Source organism: Calonectris borealis, chromosome 20 (genome assembly GCF_964195595.1).
Source record: "Calonectris borealis chromosome 20, bCalBor7.hap1.2, whole genome shotgun sequence".
NCBI classification, from domain to species: Eukaryota; Metazoa; Chordata; class Aves; order Procellariiformes; family Procellariidae; genus Calonectris; species Calonectris borealis.
In genome coordinates, this window is record NC_134331.1 from 726,066 (window position 1) to 745,016 (window position 18,951).

At 63.2% G+C, this 18,951-nt stretch overlaps 1 protein-coding gene across 14 annotated transcripts in view; it reads right to left on the bottom strand.

The window, feature by feature from the left end:
* RBFOX3 (RNA binding fox-1 homolog 3) overlaps positions 1 to 18,951 on the bottom strand; it is a 145,748-nt gene that overhangs the window by 27,097 nt on the left and 99,700 nt on the right. For all 14 annotated transcript variants that reach the window (XM_075169298.1, XM_075169302.1, XM_075169291.1 and 11 more), the window contains one exon: positions 9,964 to 10,008. The gene's annotated coding sequence lies outside the window, so the exon portion shown is untranslated. The remainder of the gene's footprint in view (positions 1 to 9,963; positions 10,009 to 18,951) is intronic.

Genomic DNA, 18,951 nt, shown 5'->3' on the forward strand with positions numbered 1-18,951 from the left:
ACCATGGGACACCAGCACGGCTGGCCTGTGCCAACCCGCCGGCTGGCTCCAGGGTGGGGAACCCGTCCCTGGCCACCAACGGCTGATCTCCCTCGCCCTGCTGCTCCCAGCCGCCCCGGCAGTGACACCGTGCTGCAGTCCCGGCCAAAGGCACTGGCGGTGGCACCAGGGCTGTGCTGGGGCAGCCCCACGGGGCCCAGCCCCGAGGAGCCCTGGCCAGGGCTGCCCAGCCCCGTGGAGCTGCAGCCCCAGAAGAACCCCTCCGAAACTGAAGTCTCCTGGAATAGAAGTTTATTTATCTGTTTAATTAAGATGTGTTCACCAGGCGCACAGACCCCGTTCCATCTGTCTCACTTACAGCCGCGTCCCGGTAAAATTAAACCTAATAAATATCAGGCGAGGGAAAGCAAAGGGCACATGTAAGATATATGATCAAAGGCAGAAGTTGCACAGGGCTGCAGTTCTAAGCACATCTTTCTCTCTGCCCTTCGGGGATGGGTTGGCGATGCGCTCCCATGCACAGGATGGGGCTGGCTTTCCTTCAAATCAGCACTATTTTCATTTTTTATTTATTTTAAATGAACCCTTGAGGGCTCCTTGGTTGTGTTTTCTGGAAGGGGGAGAACAATGCAGCACCGGGACAGGAGCGGCCTCGGCCGCAGGTCTGGAGCCCAACTAGGTGCTGGAGCTGAGGGGCAGAGCCTGCGCTGGGAGAGCTGGCAGGCATGCGCCCCCCGAACCGCCAAGGAAACCCGCCGGGGAAAGTGCGACCCTTGGGGCTGCTCCCAGCAGCCGGGATGTACCGGCCGCAGGAGCTGGCCCGGCGGCAGAGACCCGCCAGGAGGTGCCTGAGGCGGCCGGTGCGGCGCTGCCGGCTCCTGTTCCCGGGGAGATGCCAGAACCGCCGGGCGCTCAGCTCCCCTCCGAGGCACGCTCGCCTCCGCCATTTGGAAACTGTATCTGACAGAAACGAGGGCTCCGAGGTCGGCCTGGAGCCCTGGCCAGGGCTCTGCCCTTGGGCCTGCCTGAGCGCGCGGTGCTGTGCAGACCGGCGGCGCAGCGCGGCTGCAGCATGTCCCACGCATCCAGGTGCCGAGGGGCCCCTGTGCATGTTGCACTGAGCCCCTGAGCACACGTCAGACCTGCTGCCCGCCAAGGGCTACCCCAAACGCCACGTCCAGCCCCCCAACCCACCCCTGCATGGCATGCAACAGGAAATCCCAGACCCCAGTGCTCCAGTCCTCACCGGGACGCCATCCCACACCCTCTCCCGGCAGAGAGGGATGACACAGTGGCCCACAGACCTGCCAGGGATGCACCAAGGGGACACAATGCACAACTACGGGTGGGCTGCAAGCGTCCAGTGTTTAACGGGACCCCTGTGGCACCCCCCAGCACGCTTCCACAGTGCAAAGCTGGGGCATGAGCCCGGACGCTGCCACTCGGGAGAGCTGCCCAGAGGGGCCGCGGATCAGGCCGAGGCAGAGCTGCCACCATAAGGACTGGCAAGGTCAGGTGCTCCCAGCCCCCACAGGGTCAGCCTGCAAACGCACCACCGGCAGCCCTGCAGCACCCAGAGAGCGGGGCACCCATCTAGTCCTCTCCTCCCACCCACTCCAGAATGCCCCCAAGCCACGGCATTCATTAATTAAAAGCTCATTAGTAGTTAGTCATAGACATAAAGCGATTAGATGAAGGCGCTGACGGATCTGAGCTGCCGTGAAGCGAGGGGAAGGTCCCGTGTGCCCCGTTGGCTTGGCTGCAGAGAGCAGCCCAACGCTGGGTGCAGACCAGGACAGCGAGAAGGGACCGACAGAGGTGACGGGCGAGAGCACCACGTGCCAGCCGGCTCTGCCCCCAGCCCACTGCCCCAGCGCCTCCATGCCATCACTGTGCTGCTGTTCCCTCTGTTCCCCCCAGGCTCTCCCGGCCCCTCTCCAAAGGGGCAGCATCAGGATTTGCTGGGACTGGGACGCCTCTCCCAGAGCGTGACAGGCACCAAGAAGCGTGGGAGAAGTGGGGGGCTGGGGGGGCTGTGCAGGCTCCCAGGCAGGGGTTCCCCGACCGCAGGGCCTGCCGGCACAGAGCGCCCAGCACCGGCAACAGCACAAACCAAAGCGCTTCCTCCTGCCGCCAGCATCGCCAGCCCCGGCGGCGCCGCAGCTCCCAGCCCAGCCGGCTCAGCTCACACTGTCCCAGCGCCACGTGCCGCCCCGAATCCCCGCACACTCCCCCACCTTTGGAGACAGCCGTGCAGCCGCCTATAGATTCCTGGTTTCTTGCTCCACCTCTAAAAGACAGATGTGGTTTAAACTAACCACAGGCATACTGGAACCCGATATGGCCGTTACAGACCAGCCCTGCCAGGGCACAGGGACCCCCAGGGCGGGTGTTGGGGAGGATGCTCCGGCTCCCCGGGGATGCCTGGCTGAGCCTCCTCTGCACCCAGTTAAACTTCTTACCCTCTTCCCCTGCTCCTTCCTCCTCCTCCTCCAATGGCTTTCGGGGGGGTCGCTGGAGCCCCCCCTCTGAACTTCCAAAGAAGCTGGAGATTGTACTGAAAACCTCCGTTCTGCGCCTTCCCAGCACCCTCGCTGCTGCTGACCCAGATCCTGCCTCTGCTCCAGATCCTGCCTCTGCCCCAGGCTGCCGCCTCCCTGCCTGCCACAGCGGCCATGAGGTCACAGATCCCAGGCAGGGACAGTGATGTCACCAGCACCCGGGTATGACCTCACCAGGTGAGGAGGGGACCGTGACCAACACACGGCAAGTATCTGGGACGGCAGCTGTGGCAGCCGGGAGGGGAGCAGAAATAAGAGAAAGCACATGAAAGTTTAATGGGATCTAGGGAAAAACATCACCTCGCTGAAACGTTTCTCGTCCGCTGCAGGGGTGGGGGGGGATGGGACGGGGGCCTGGAGACGCTTCGATGTCCGGCCGGAGCTGCCAGCGCTGTGCGGAGCAGGAGAGCAGCTGGGCCAGCACCCGGGGACGTCCCGCTGCCCCTCGTGCCGTCCCTCCTCTGCCCCTCAGCCAACACAGGAAGAGTTGGGACCCTCGGTGCTCGCCACAAAACTGAGCCCGGGTTGCAGCCGTCCCTCGAGATGCGCGAGCAGGGAAGCTGGTGTCCCCCCGTCATCCGGCACGAAAAAAACGGTGCACAGGCACCTCCCGGCAGCCGGCCACGTCTGAGCTCTGGGCTCACTGCAGGACAGCGGCAGCTCCTGCGGGGACATGGTTTACACCTGTGGTTGGGCAGGACAAGCAGGAGCTTGTCACCGCAGTGGCGAGAGAGCCTGGCTTCTCGCCTTCAGTCAGCGCGGCCCTTCCTAAAGCCCTTTCACTTGACAAAATATTTACATGAAATGGCAATTAGGCTCCCTAGATTTAATGAGAATTAACGTGCAGGCAGCAGAACCGTGGCAGAACAGATGCTGCCAAGTACCTCAAGCTCATGGGCTGGGTGAGCAGTGCCGTGGCAGGTAAAATGGCTGCACTGCACTCAGCAGGGTGCCCTGCACCGGTGCTGGCAGGGCCAGAGCCACGGCCACCACAGGGGCCGGTGTGGGATGGAGGGTGATGCAGGAATGATGGTGGGTGATGATGTGAGGAATGAGCAACTCCAGACGCGGGGACCTGAAATGCCGCATTCCCAGAGCTCCCCCTTCCCTGAGATCAGACCTGCTGCCCAAAGAGGAGTTCCCAAGAAAACACAACCCCCCAAGCTGGTGCAGCGCTGCACACGGGGCTGCAGCGGGGGCATCGGCAACAGCCCGTGGGGCACCAGTGCAAGGGGCAGGATGGGACGGTTGAGGCCACCCAGGGGGATTAGCACATCCGTGCGTGGCACTGCTCGTGCTGGACACGGGGCAGCCCGGGCTGGGATGCCACCAGGAATGGCAGACAGGTGACATGGGCAGAGGGGGAGTGCCAGGCAGGAGGTGCTCTGGAAGCAGACACTCAGTCCTCATTATAAGGCTTTTTAAATGCACAGACAGGATATTAGCGTTTAAACAGGCTCTAGGACTCCAGGGCAAACTTTAAAAATCATAATATTTATAGAACCCTCCTTCCACTTGCCCCACATGCTCTTTATTTCGCCTGCAATTACTGCTAATTTGAAGACATTTTGCTTTGGCATCTCAGGCTGTTGCGGTGTCGATTACCGAGCCACCCGCTGCCACCTGCCACCGCAGCGCTCTCCCCAGCACTCCCGACGGCGGCCACGCTCCTGCCACGCAGGGAAACCAAACCCCTCTGTTCCCTCCCACGCTCGCGACAGAGAGACGCTCGCGATCCAAGAAACGATGCTCAGCCGATCTGCTGGGAGCAAAGCCCTCGCCTGGCCTCTCTCCCGGCAGGGCTTGGGATGCCGCTGCGCCCCGCATGATGCCGAGACCCAGCCATCCTGGGCTTGCTGGCTACGTGCACTGCGCAGGACAGGGAAGGGAGACCCTCGAGCACCGCTGCACTGCCCACTGCCCCAGGCAGCAAACGCATTGCGGGGAGCTGTGCTTGGAGCTACCATGGGGACAGGCACCCTGGCGCTGCGGCCCTGTGCCCCACACCGGCTGGAGCTCCACCAAGCCACGCGGCGCCTATGGAGCCACAAGCTGAAACTCCAGAGCACTGCTTTCACAGCTGTGGCGGCTCATTAAGTCCCTGGGCAGAATTAACGCCCTGGCAGGAGAAGGCTCCTGACCGGCAGGGATCGGCGGCTGCACCGAGATCTCTCATGACAAAGCACCTTACGCCTGAAAGCCACTTCCCTGAGAAACAATGAATTCGCATTATCCTCCTCTGCCCCGTAAGCTCCTTTCCCCACATCCAGCTTCACCCGGCTCTGTCCGCTCTGCTCCTTGCTCTGAAATCCAGGGGAGTGCAGCTCCCCGGAGCGTGTAATCCCCCCAGGGCTGCCGTGGCCACCCACCCCCTCGCCAGCTCAGCCAGCTCCAGGGGAGTGGGAGCAGGAGGGAGGGGGTGGAAGGAGCTGGTGCCACTGGATTAAGCCCCAGTTCATGGGCTGGGATGCCACAGGGAGACCCCTGGGACGACGCAGAGCCTGGTACTTAGCCCAGCTCCAGCACCTTTGGGGAGGACGTGCAGCCCCGCGGGAGGCTGTGGCCTCTGTCCCCTTTCCCTCTGCTCACGCCAGGAGAGGAGCTCGCACCCGCATTCAGCATCCCGCCCCCGGCCACTGCAAAGTGCCTGGACAGACCACATCAGTCCCCCTCCTCCCCGTCCCCGCTTGAAGCCCTTGGGATGGCCGGGGGGGTTCTCAGCCGGTCCCTCGCCAGCCGCCCCCTTGGACGGCTCAACAGCTCTGCTCGCGCATGGCGAGCCCGAGCCCCTGCAGAGCCCAGCCCTCCCGCCCGGCCGTGTTCCCCGGCGCCAGGCTCAGCGGGGCCGACCAGACTGAACCGCGGGCTCCAAACCACCTGAACAGGGACTGCGGTGCTGCAGCTGCAGAGGGACCTCGGGGTCCCCATAGGGACCTCAGCAGCCTCGGCCACCAACTTCAAGCTCGGGATGCAAGTGTGGGGGCCACCCCGTGTGCGGCCCCCAGATCCTGGGTGGGCACCCGCAGGGGACAGATCCGCAGGCGAGAGAGGCTGGCTGCTGCTCCCTGCAGAGCCATCACCTGAGCGCCCCGCTGCCACCACAGACCCACGTCCCTCCCAGCACAGCCCCGGGGCAGGCTCTGGAGCCCACCACTCCACTTCCCGGCAGCAGAGACGTGCCCGAGCGGCTGCTTGCTGACCCAGTGCAGCTGAGAGGGGACCGTGGTGGGGGCTGTTTCTGGGCAGCCTCCGGCCACCTTGGGCAGGTGAGGGGGCTGCTGCCTGCGGCCAGCACCGGGGGGAGCTCGGAGGGAACGGAGGGGAGGCGGGATGGTGGGCTGGGGTTGCCCTCAGGCAGCGATACAGTGCCAGGGAGCCCTGCCCACCTCTGCCACTGCCCCGTTCCTCCCCGATGCCAGGCCTGCCTCCAGCATTGCAGCCCATCCCCTGCCCACTGGGAGGAAAGCTATCCCTGGCCGGCGGCTCAGCCGGGAAGCAACGCCGGCAGAAAACGACCCCGACCCTGAGCAAAACCCCAGCAGAGAGGGAGGGGAAATGCCCACTCCTGGTACCTACCCAAAAATACATCATCATGTCGGCAGCGGGGTGCTGAGGAGCTCCGTGGGATCGGCGGGAGGGCTGCTCCCTGACGCCGGCTGCACTGGGCGCCGCTCCTCCTCGGTGGGCTCTCTCCCCTCAGCTGCTCACTGTCCGGCTCCAGCGCCAAGGGCCGGCGCCTCCAGGTGCCCTGCGCGCTCGCCTCCCGCCCCGGCGCGGCGTGGTCACTCGCCGCAGGCCGCTGCACGCTTCAGAGCCAGCTGCCGGCATCTGACATGCTGCTGCTGGGTGGGCTGGAGAGCAAGGGCCGGAGGACAGAAGTGGGGGCAGCCCTGGGCGCACCGCGGGGCAGGGGCTTATTCACCCCAGGGGAAAAAAACGGGAGAGGGAGGGATAAAAAAGAAATCCTCTCTGGCGTCTTTAAGAGCAAAGGGAAGGGCGAGCGTGCGAGGCGGAACCGAGCTGCTCCCCAGATGGAGTACCTGGGCAGGGGTCCGGGGCCCGGCAGCCGGGCTGGGCGTTGGGGGGCGGCTGGCAGTGGCAGCGTGTGCGCTCGCGGCGCAGCATGGGCTCCCTCGCTGACACTCGGAGGAGCCGATGTCCTGCCTCAGCATTTTTCAAGCTACCCTGTCAATAAGGGAATCGGCCGCTCTCGCGGTTAACCTGCGAGGTGCCAGCCGGCTCCCGGCACCCTCTCAGCGGGCAGCAGTTTGCACGGCTGCTGGCTCCCCATTTCTGCTGCCAGCAGGCAAGGATACTCGGCCGGGGTCTGGCAGGCCCTGCCAGGACGGGCTGTCTTGGGGGGCCCAGCATCGCCCGCTCTGCAGGATGCGGCTGGGCTGTGGCCCGAGGCGGGGCAGAGCCAGCAGCCCCAGTCCCCCTGTGCAGGAGCAATGGGGACAGTCCCTGCACAAGCTGGCTGCTCTGCAGCCCGGCCACGGTCTGCACGAGAAAGGCACCCAGAAGTCCCCATGGACACGGGGGCAGTGGCCGTCCCTTGAGCCCCAGCATCGCACCCTGGCAGACCCCTGGGACAGAGGGTGGATGGAGACCCCATCCCACAGGGGAGAGCTGCGGGACCGGCCGAGATCCCGCACGGGAGGCGGGGGGAGAGCTGGCCGCTGGGTTGGCCACGGGGACAAGCCCTGCTCAGGCTCTGCCTGCAGCCCAGCGGCAGCACGGCTCCTCCACCCGTGGTGCAGCAGGGCTCCTGGGGCGAGATGGACCTTCCCTGCGAGGAGCGAGCTCCCAGCCACCTCCGGCGCACGCCGCGGGCACGGCAGCTCGGCAGCAGGGCAGCGCTGCTTGTCAGGCACTAAATCTCCCATCCTCCTGGGGCACCGCTCGGCGGCAAAGAGCGAGGGGACTGTGTGCGCTGAACCGCACGCAGGAGCAAGGGAATAAATAAGAATAAGGGAAGGCACAGGAGCGAGAGAGGTGGCAGATCGGTCTCTGGGGCCCAGCTGGCTCTGACATCTCCAGCCCCATAATCATATTCAAAGCAGAGCCGGGCTGAGGCATTTCTCCTCCAGCACAGCAATAAAAGAAAGCAACACTCTCAATAATTCAGCAGCAGGAGAAGGTGATAAAGCAGAGGAGCCACCATTGCAGGCAGCCAGAGCGAGGGGCTTCCCACTCCTTCTTATACCTTGGTGATCAAAACCCTCTCCTCTTTCTCTGTGCCCTGCAAACACAGCCCCAGCTGTGGCCCGGGGCCCCGCAGCCCACTGGATCCGCACACTCCTGTGTGGGACGTGCTCTCAGTGTGCGCCAGCTGCACCCAGACCCAGGGCAGAGGGGCCCAACGCAGCAGATTAAAACCCCTCTGTCACCATGCAAGCCGAAACCTGGGGGTTACTGGGCAGGGGGGCAGCACCATCCCAGAGCCAGGGGAGGGGTTGGCAACGGGAGCGCTTCCCCAGCTCGGCTCCTTGGTCCAGCTCTCTTCCCAGAGCTGTTTCACCTCCTCCGGCTTCAGCATCCCCAGCGCCGCATCCACGCATGCCCCTCGCCCCAAGGCACCTTTGCAAACAGCGCCTGTCACCCTGCAGCCACATCCCAACATTCCTATCCAAACGAGGCTCCGGGGCTGCTCAGCCACAGGACACGGACCCCGCTGCTGCCTCCCCGCTCCGCTGCAGGGCACATCTCTCCAGACACAACCGTGCGGCCACAGCCTGGCATGCTCTGGGCACCCGCAGCCCACCGCAGCCCCAGGGACCGACCCAAGTGCCACCTGTCCCCCGCACGCAGCCGGACACCGTGAGGGAGCGAAGACCTTGCTTCGGCACAGGCAGCGAGTTGCAGAGACATCAGTACGGACACGAATGCCAGGGGTGGGGGCGAGCCCTGGGCCCGCAGGGAGCTCCCTGCCTGTCCTGTTGCCCAGCCCCAGTGATCACCCATGCCCTGCCTGCACTGCACCAGGGCTGCCGGGTTTCCTGAATTGCCCAGCATGGAGCCAGCCAAAGCTCAGACTCTCGCGCCCGCACAGAAGCAAACCACCGCGCTGCAGCAGCCCCGGCACCCTGCGCCCCAGTCCCGCAGCCCACGCCGCCGCTGCTGACTGGCACATTTTCTCCCCGGGCTCACGCCCACAGCCCAGCCTTCGTCCTGTTAATCCTGGCTCCTGGCTCACGCTGCCTGTGAGCCCAGCTCCTGCCCCAGCCTTCCTGCTCCTTCTAGCAGCTCCTTTTCCACATTTCTCATGGTGTCTCGGGACCCTCTGGACCATGAGCCCCTCCCAGCAGGTCACCTTCGTCCTCATCCTGCTGATGACAGAGACGAGAGCAACCCCCACAAACGTCTCCTTCCTCCATCACTTTCACACAGCGACAGCTCCCCAGTGCCCAGCGCCGCTGCCCCGGCCACCACTCGCCCCCGTCCCGCTGCTGCACAGGCACCTCCGGACCAGTGCCGGGACACACAGGGACGGAGGCACCAGCATCCTCACCCCCAGCCCCTTGTCTTATCTTTGCTCCTCTGCTTTACCAGCTTGGACCAGGGGAGAGCATGGGTTTGTGCTGTACTCAGCCGGATGGACCTTTGGGGCGACCAGAGTCTACTGCCATGAAGCCCAGCAACACAAAGTTACGATGGGAAGGAGCCATCCCCATCTGCCCCATGGGCACTGGCTGGCAGGGGACACCCGGCCCGGCCGTGCGTGAGCCATCGCCTGCCCGAGTTGGGTCTCAGCCCGGGGGACTCCGCGAGCTGGAGTGCCACCTCACAGCAAGGGCTGCAGCACCCCAGGGGCAAACATCCCCTGTGGTGGGCAACTGCCGGTTCAGGGCCAGGACCGGGGCTGGTGCCACCCTGGTGAGGACAGGGTCCCCTCAACAGGCTTCCCCAGGGATGGCTCCCGGGAGCCTCACAGAGCACAGACAGACAGACAGCAACATCAGCACACACGGACAGCTCACAGACACTGCAGCCCTTGGTCCTCCTCACCCAGGACTCACGCCACTCATGTCATGCCTGTGCGGGGGCTCGGCACCTAGTGGGTGCCGCGGGCTGCTTGACGGAGAGGAGTGGGCAGCCTTCTTCCCCCAGGCCCTCCCCGGCACACGGCTCTGCGCCCGCCCGCCTGCCCCTGCCGGACCCCAGAGCCGCGGGCAGAGGGTGCTGCCCTGTCCCACCCACCCCTGCGCAGCTTAGGCAGCAGCACCCATCGCCTGCCCCTAAACATGCAGGTTTTAGCATGCAGTTTTTTCATGCTCAGAGGGACCCTGGGCCCCAAGAGCACCGGGTCAGGCTGCGCAGCCGAGGGGCCCCAGGAGCCGCTGCCCAAGCCCCCGAGTAGCCCCTCACCCCTCTGGCTCGTCAGAAACGAACGCCTCCGTACCTTTTATTCAGCCCAGCTCCTCCTGCGGTGCTCGCGCTGGGCTCTCTAAGAAAAGACAAGAAAGAGGAGGAAGAATTGAAATCAATGACCAGCATCGCTAACCTGCCTACAGTCAATGCTATTTGCTCATTGACTGGCAAAATGTTCAAATACGAGTATGAACGTGAGCATATCTCCCCGGGCGCGGAAACCTGGGAAACCTGCCCTGGTTAAGAGCCAGCAGCCAGGCTGGGGGTTCAACCCGCGGCGGCTAAGCCCCGACGCCGAGCAGCAGCACCGCCTGCCTGCACTTTGCACGGGGCAGGACCCCTGCCTCCAGCTCTGCCAGCGCACCTCGCCTGTCCCAGCTCCTGCGGACTACGGGGCCCCTCCTCAGCTTCCCCGGGACTCTGCAAGCGCAGCCCTGGCCCTACACACAGCCCACGGCTCAGGGATCGGATAGGACACAGCCGTCACCGAAGCGCTGGATGCCCAGCCAGTTTGGCATGCCCCAAGCTCTCCGCCCACCCCAGCTCACTGCACGCACCCAAGGATGCTCCTGCGTTTCTGCCCCCAGGCAATGCCCGTCCCTGCCCCTCACACCCCGGCACAGTGTCACGCTCCCGCAAGGGGCCAGCCCTGCGGCACACGGCTCTGCTGCTGCCGTCCCGGCTCTGGGCTCTTCTTGGAGAATATCACTGAATTTCAAAGAAAACTTCCTAAAAGCTGCACTTCAGCTAATTGGCTTTTGCAACATTGCCAACCCAAATGTTCATAAATCATGTCAGACCCTCAAAAATAATGAGAACAGCTTATACATCACGAGAGTTTTTAAAAAAGAGTAAGCGAGGGCTGTTTCTGTTTGTGAACTGCTTCTTTGGGGACCTGGAGGTGTCGAGTCCTGCAGCCTCTCCCTGCCTGCCCAGGCAGGAGGCAACAGCTCTGCTTTTAAACACCGGAGCTCCGCTGCTCCTCCTGTCCCCCGGCCCAGAAGGCAGCACCGTAAGACAAGGCAGCCCTGGGGGCACAGGCGTGGGTGCGGGGACCCTGCGCCCGGGGCTGGCCAGGGTCAGAACAAGCCCTGTCCCCGGGGCCGGGCAAACAGCCACTGCTCCAAACCCACAGCCGGATCCGTGCGAGAGCGCGGCCACAGAGGGTCCAGTGGCGCAGCCGCACGTGGCGGTGGCTCGGGAAGAGAGGAGCCGGTTCCCAGGCACTTCTGTTAGCAAACACCGCTCTTAGCCGCACAGCAGGATAATCAATTATGGTAATTCCTGCCTCAATGAATCAGATTCATGGAGGAGCACAGCTCATTAGGCTGGTGCTGACTTCCATTAGTGCTCTTATGATAAAAACCCTCCAGAAATCTTTCGCCCAACCAGACATATTTTCCAGGCACGGGGGTCTTCCCTCCCCGGCCCCCCATGCCGCCCACGGTGCAGACTCAGCGTGGGACACCAGTGCCCCAAAAAAGTTGGTCGGAAACTCCCCGGACCCCAGCAGCAAGGGGACATCCCCGCACAGCCACGGGCCGGGCAGAGCCTCCTGCCTTGCAGCAACTGCTCCCGAGGTCTTCTTTGGTTTTGCCAAGAAAGCGCTCACCAGGATCCCCGGCTGGGAAAGGCAGGAGACGGCAAAGCGGGAGCAGAGAACTCCAGCGCGTGCTACAGTAGGTTTGGGTGTGCTGGGAACCCAGACAGCCTGTGTGGCGATGAATAATTGAAGGACGCTCACTCTCCTCGGGGAGGTACAGTGATGGGTAAAATCTCATTTCCCAAACACATTTCCCAAGGAAGGCGCCTTCTGAGAAACTCCCCGCAGCAGCTTGGGGCCCCGGCAGTCGGGATGCGCCGCGCTCGCCTGTGCGGCCGGGGAGCTCACCGAGCCCGGCACCAGCCCAGGCAAAAATCTCAGGTGGTCCCAGGCACCGCAGGGACCGGGATGCTCAGCCTGTCCTGCTGCACACGCCAAAGCAGGAGAGGAAAAGCCCCGGCAGAGCATTGATGGGAGGTGGGCTAGGAGCAGCTCAGGGCTCTGGGCAATTGGGGTCAGCGTTACTGGGGGGGGATCTTGCCCCTGCTTTTCTGGCAAAGCTCCAGGATGATCGGCTCCAGCCAGGAAGGAGACAGCCCCAGTACCTGCTGGAGCCCCGAGCAGCCTCACACGGACCCGCACCCAGACCAGGCAAGCCCAACGCAGGCCAGCTCATTAGCAAAACCCAACCCAGCTAAAACCACTTGGATCTGAAGCGGGGCATCCGCACAGACCCCCCTGGAAATGCAACCTGTGTCACCCAACCCGGCAGCATCACGGGGCCCCACGGATGCTGCACCCCAACAGCCCCCATCCCCACTTTGCAACCACGGCACAAACCCTGCTGCAGGCCTGGGCTAGCCGCCCCGCTCCGCTTTGCTGGGAAACTTCTCAGTAGTTTTTCAAAGTATGTTTCGACCCCCCTTCCCTCCACCAAAAATCCTAAATTAATTTTGCTTTTAATTAAATTCATTAGCAAAGATTATCTGGCTGAGGAAAAATAATATCCTGCCCCTCCCCCAGCAGCCCTCTCTATTTATATCCCCTATATACATAAGCAGCAGCGAATATTTCTTTATGGGCCATTAAAGGTTTAATGTTTAATTTATAACCACGTTCTCTGGCGGGCGGGATGGCCAGGCACAATGTCAACACTTTTAATTAAATGAGAAGGATTTTTTTTTAACTAAGATAAAATGCCCCGTTCCCAGCAGCTCCTGGAGCTGCGTGGCAGGAGCGGGCAGGGAGCTGGGGCTGTCCCGTGCACAGGCAGCGCTGGCTCCCGTTTTTGGGCCGTGTTTCACCACCGTCCGGCTCTGCCCGGCGGCTGCTGCAGAGCCGGGGCTGTGCCGCGCTGCTGGCCAAGAGCTGCGGGCAGGAGGTGCTCGGGCATCACCAGGACGGCTTTAGGGCTGAGTCCCCGAACTGGCGCCTCCAGTCCAGAAAGCGCAGTCACTCCTTGGGACAGTGACAACACGGCGCTGTCCCCTCTTTGGTAACCCCCTTCCCAATACTGCAACCGGCCGGCTCCTGCCTGCCCAGGGGAGCTGCTCTGCCCCGCCGAGCCCCGCCGCAGGCAGGGCGTGCAGGTGGAGGGGCGCGGGGACGGGCAAGGTCCCCGGCACAGGGCTGACTGCCAGCTCCAGCTGCAGGTTCCTCGGGGGCAGAGGCGAGAGTGTCGCACCGCGGGCGAGGGCTGCCGTGGGCGATGCTGAGCGACCTGCAGCTCCCCCCACCCAGGGAGAACCATCTCCTTTGGCAAGGGACAACTGGAGCCCTTCAGCCCACAGGGCGGGGACGCCATGACGCAGGGAGTATGCCCGCTCGGCACAGCCCCTGCCACCATCGCCAGTCCTAGCTCCGGTTACCAAAACACTAGCTTGAGTAATTGCTGTGAATCTTTCAACCGAAATTCTTGCTGCAACTTCTGCTCGTTCCCCAGCACTTCCTCCTGCCTGCCCGAAGATGGTGGCTCCTCCAGCATCACCACCTCTTCCCTCCCAGCGTGCCGCAATCCCGAGGAGGACGAAATGCTTCCGACACACACGTCGCCCATAACACCCGCCGGCAGAGCCGCGTGGCACCCGCTCGCATGGCAGGCACCACCGGAGGAGTCTGGCATTCCCGGCTCATCTCGCTGGCATCCCTCCCACAGCCCCTTGTCCCACCCCACGTCGGACGTGGGGACACAGGAGTGAAGGGGGAACATGTCCTGCCGCACAGCTGGGCACCTCCCGGGCCCGCTCTCGGTGCTCTCCCAGCAGCAGCCGCCTCAGCTCTTGGCGGCGGGAGAGCACAGCCCTTCCTGCCTGGAACCCAGAGAGGGGCGGCTCTGAGCAGGCAGGTTCCCATTAATGGAGTATTTTATCTTACGGGAGAGATTAAATCTCTGTACAGAGAAGCGCAAAAGAGCTGAGTCAGCAGCTGGCCGGGGGGCAGCAGGTTCAGCCATAAGCATTTGGCTCCAGCACAGCGCTTCAGCGCTTCACCCTCCTGTGGCCACGCTCCGCCGGGCAGCGTCCAGCCCCAAGTGCCTGGCACGCACCCCTCTCCCTGCCCCGGCGAGCACCGGGCTGGCTGGAGGAGCCGCAGGCAGCACGAGTGGCGGACGGAACCAGCCCCAGCCCCCTTGTGCTGCCTGGCAGCCCCACGCCAGTCCTCTGCCATGCTGCCCGGCACCAAGCGAGCTGAGCAGTGGTGGGCTGCCTTCCTCCCTCCCTCCCTTGTCGCCCTTGGCACAGCAAGGATGGGTTGGCAGGAGGTGTCCTGGCACAGCCACCGTGCCCACAGGAGTGTGCCAGGGCACTGGGCAGGGCTGGGGCGCAGCCCTCAGCAACCAGCGCAGGTCCCCAGCCTGTCCCTCCCCGGAGGGCTCTGCTGCCTGATGCCTGCCCGCACTGTGATGGGTGCCCCTTGCAAAGCCGTGCCAGTGCTCCCACCAACACCACTCTCACGTCCACCATGGGTCTGCATTGGCTACGAAGCCAAGTAAGAGGCAGAGCGGCCACTCGCTGCTCACGCACCCGCGACCGCACCCGCGTCCGCACCCGCTTGCATGCGAGGAGCAGGCGTGCGAGAGCTGGCCACCACCGTTGTGAGCCAGGGAACAGAGTGGTGATGGCACTGTGCCGCTCACTAAAAGCATGAGTGTCACTAAATCAATAATTCATTTACTTTAATGAGATAAGTACTTTGAAAACTAATTGCAAACCTGCTCCATTTACTCCAACCCGTTACAGCCTTTAATGTAAATGGCAGAAACACTGTTGGAGGAAGGGGAAGGGCTTTTGGTGGGACATAGTGTGTCATTCTTCCCCCTTCTTCTAAGAAAGAGAAATACCAGTCATAAACAGGGACGGTGGAAACCGAAGTAAGCGGCTGAATCACCACGTAGAAGCACCGACGGCAGAGCACGGGGAGCACCCAGTCTGCCCTCCTGGGGCCACCGCTGTCCCTCTGCACATGCTGCCACCACGGAGGGGTCTGCCAAGACCCGCCTCCAAAGAACCAGCACCAGCACCGGGGAGACGACGCAGGAGCAGAAAATACACCTGGCACGTGGGAGGTGCTGAGCTCCAGCGAGCTGCCGCGGGCGCGCACCGCGGCTGGAAGCCGCTCCGCCCGGGGCCGTGGCTGTGTGTCGAGAGCAGAGCTGACGGGCCACCAGGCAAAAAGAGCAATCACATTCGGAGCCCTGACTCGGGCGCGGCAGGGAGTGCTCCCCCAGCCTGCTGCCATCACCACTGTCCCGGCAGCGCCAGGGCTCACGGTTCTGCCTTAGGCAAGAGCCACCGGTGCTCTCCTGGTGCTGCCATCGGGGCGGCAAAGGGGATGGGGCACCGCTCTCCCCCCGTGCAGCAGACTCCCCCCCCCAGCCTGACCACAAGCTGGCTGCCGCACACACTGCAGGTGGTCGCTATAACGATTCACAGCTCGTTATAAAAATCATCGCCGTATCGCTGGCACAGCATCCTCCAACGCCAGCCGGCAGCTGCCAGCTCCTCCTGCCTCAGCAGGAGTTGCCCCTTCCCACCTCTCCAGCACCCGCCAGCCGGGGCGGGCAGCGCAGGCAGAGCCCCGGCCGCGCAGGCAGGGGGGAGCAGCACAGTCCCCGTGAGCCTGGCTCCGGCACAGCCAGGGAGCAGGGGCGTCCTGCCAGGCCCCGGCGCCGTTCCTGAAAAGGAGCAAGCGGCTCCCGGCAGCGATGCCGACGTGTTCCTGAACGGCAGCTGGAGTGGGAGCTGGACGCCAAGGGCTCTCTTCTCGCTTGCTGGAGCAAATGGCAGGTCATAAAAAGGAACCATGACAGAAGAGAAAATGTTCCAGAGTCCACAAGGACCAGTCCAGGGTAAATCCATCTGCTCAGCAATTTAGCTAGAAAATCCTTTCCAATCATCCGTGCTGCAGCTCCTTCACCCCCAACGCGCAGCTCTGGGCAGAGCACTTTCCACTCTGGCAGCCGCCAGCAGCTCACGAGGGGCCCCGGTGCCTGGTGATCCTATGCCACCTCTGGCGGGGACACTCGGGAGGATGGTCACGCTGCCCCTCGCAGCATGCCCCGGCCAAGCCCACGCTCCAGGTACTCTCTCATTGGCACTGCCGCAGCCGGTGGCAAGGGGGGACCCAAACCGTGAGCCCATGGGCAGGTCTCAACGGAGGGACCGATAGCTGCACGAGCTGCGTGGGCTCTTCCCCGAGCTGCCGGCTCACTCGGGAGGAAGAGTGCACCATCCCTACCAGGGTCCTGGATCCGCTGCACCATTTGTGGGATGCAGGAGGGCTCCCGGGAAGCCCAAACCCCACCTGGATCTCCATGACCAGCCCTGCAGCACCCAGCCCTTGCCCCCTCCTGCAGGCAGAGGCAGGGAGGCAGCAGCCGGCCCCAGGAGCCGCGGCTGAGGAGAGACGGGATAATCCCCGCCTGGCAGAGGACTCGGCACGACTCAGCCTCTCGCTGCCTCTTGCTGCGGCGCAAACAGACCCGGAGATATCCCTGCAGGCATCCCTGTGAATCCCACCTCAGCCGCTCCTGTCTCACAGAAAATCAATGGCAAGCATCTCAATTAATCACACCGGGGGCAAATTGATTAGGAGCCTAAATAAGGTCAACATGGTTGTCTGCTTATAGGGTAGGACCCCTTAATCATCATTTTATCTGCAATAGGTTGCGGAACCTGCAATCACACCATCTTTGGGAACATGGAGGGATTTTTCACTTATCTCCTGCAATTGCTAGGGCCAGCAGAATAGGAGCCGTGGCTCTGCCATAAAGGAGCTGAATTCGAGCATGCAGCAACTGCCCAGCCACACGCAGCTGCGAGACCTGAGCATGAGACCCCATGGCCCACCAAGCCCAGCTGTCTCCTCTGATTCAGGGGAAGACAAAAACAATTAAGCACTGCTGCTCTAGGTGCAGTACATTCCCTCCTGACCCCAAAACCAACAGCTTATGCTGGAGATTTGATTAGCCCTGTCATTATCTTAGATTGCATACCTGAAAATATTGTTAGCAGTCACAACAGCATTGAACCTTCGCAGAAACCCAGCCACAGGTCTCCTCTCAGTTGCCCTCGGCTGCTTCTCCGCTCCTCAAAGTGCCGTGCTCTTGCCTCAGCAAAACCTGCCACTCTCGCTGCAGAGAGCAGCCCACTGCTCGGGAGCCGAGGAGTTTTACTGCATGACTCTGTCCTCCCCGCTGCGGCACGGGGCAGGGCGTTTTATATGGTCCCATGTCCCTGACAGGCGCTCTGCACAGCAAGCGGCGCCGTGGGCTGGGGTTGGGACCCCCCAGTTGCCCCAGGGGGAAGTACCCCGGGAGCTCCCTGGGGCAGCGCGGTGGGCGCAGCGGTCTGCCAGGCCCGGGGGACCTGCTGCCTCCCCACCGCCTGCCACTCCCTGCCCAGACCCCGCTTGGCCCGAGGGGCCAGACCAGCCCCGGTGGGGGGTTACGGGGCTCTCCGCGCCTGGTACTGGGGCTGCCGGCGCAGTTTGACAGTGAGGTGTGGGACAGAAAGCAACCCAGAGCTCGTCCTCCCTGCAGGTCACGGGGCCGCCAGATACTGCACCCCCAAATGCAGCAGATGATTCCTTCCCACTCTCAATTTGAGAACAAAAAGCCCCCCAAGGCAGCGCGGGCACGGCGGAGCAGCGCGGGCAGGGCCCCCACGGCAGCGCAGCCCCCCAGCGCACTCTTGAGAGGAGCACGCTCTCAGCTCATTGTAATAACACTGTTTGCTTCACCAACAGACTTTCCAATTGCAAGTGAAACCAATTCAATTGGGTGTTTTACTCCGTCAGGACTCTGCTAACAGCAGCCGATTTCCCTGCCCGTCTCCCTCGGCGGCTGCCGAGAGCCGCAGTCGATCGCGCCCCACCGGCCCTGCCAGGGCAAACGGGGCTTTTCCCTCTTGCCCCGCAGGACACACGTGGGGCAGTGGGAGCGCAGACCCCCCCTTGCCGGGATGCCGGCGCTGACCACGGGGAAGGCAGGGCCAGCAGAAGGCAAACGGCTTGTACCTCGCTGCCGCCGCCGGACGGGAGCCCCGCAGGGGGCTGCGCTTCCTGGGAGGGGGCTGCTCGGCCCCGGGAGCTCCACAGCACCCACAGGCAGAGGGACGAGCAGAGGTCGTGTCCAGCAGCATCCCCCCCGGCTCAGGGCTGGCTGAGGGCAGGGTGGGCTCCCCTGCTCCGTGGGGATGCTCCGGACAAACCGTTTGCAAGCCATGGGCCGGGCCAGTGTGGGGGACAGAGCCGAGACTGTTTCTCTGGTCCCCGCGAGCCACCGTGCGCTGCTCGCAGCCCCTCTGGCACTGGTACGCCCCTCACCCTGCCCGCGCACTGCAGCCCCGGCAACACGCCGCTCCCTTTTGTTGTAAATACAGTTATAAATATTATAATTTGGTTTAATATTTAATATAGTCAGGTTAAATAAGCATTCCCAGCCCGATAAATAATCATTAACGGAGGGTTCTAATTGTGCTGTTGGGATCCTGCTTCATGACTTATTTAGAGGGCAGACACTATTCCCATCCTCGGCTCCCCTGTACACCATAAATTAACCTGCGGCTCAACCTCTTTAGTGAGAACCTGGTGGGACATGACAAAAGGAGACAGCTCCACTCCGGGGGTGACCACTGCCGAGATCACTTGATGCGGAGCAAGGGAGGGACACAGCAGCCAGCGGAATGGCCGGGACGGGGGACCGGAGCCACCGGAGGAGCCCATGGGAACGCCGAGCAGCCTGCAGCGGCTGCAGCACCTGTGAGCGAGGTCAGACCATGGAAGAAGAGCCGTGCATATCGGGGCGCCCTTGGCTGCGGACACCCGGGCATAGGCACGGGGCGAGCCCCAGAGCAGAGGGAGGCGACCCGCGGGCGAGGGGCAGCCGCCCAGCGCGGGGTCTCCGCTCAGCCCCTGCCGCTCCCGGGCTGCGTCAGCACAGGCGCGGGGGCACAAAAGGCAGCAGGGCAAGCGGAG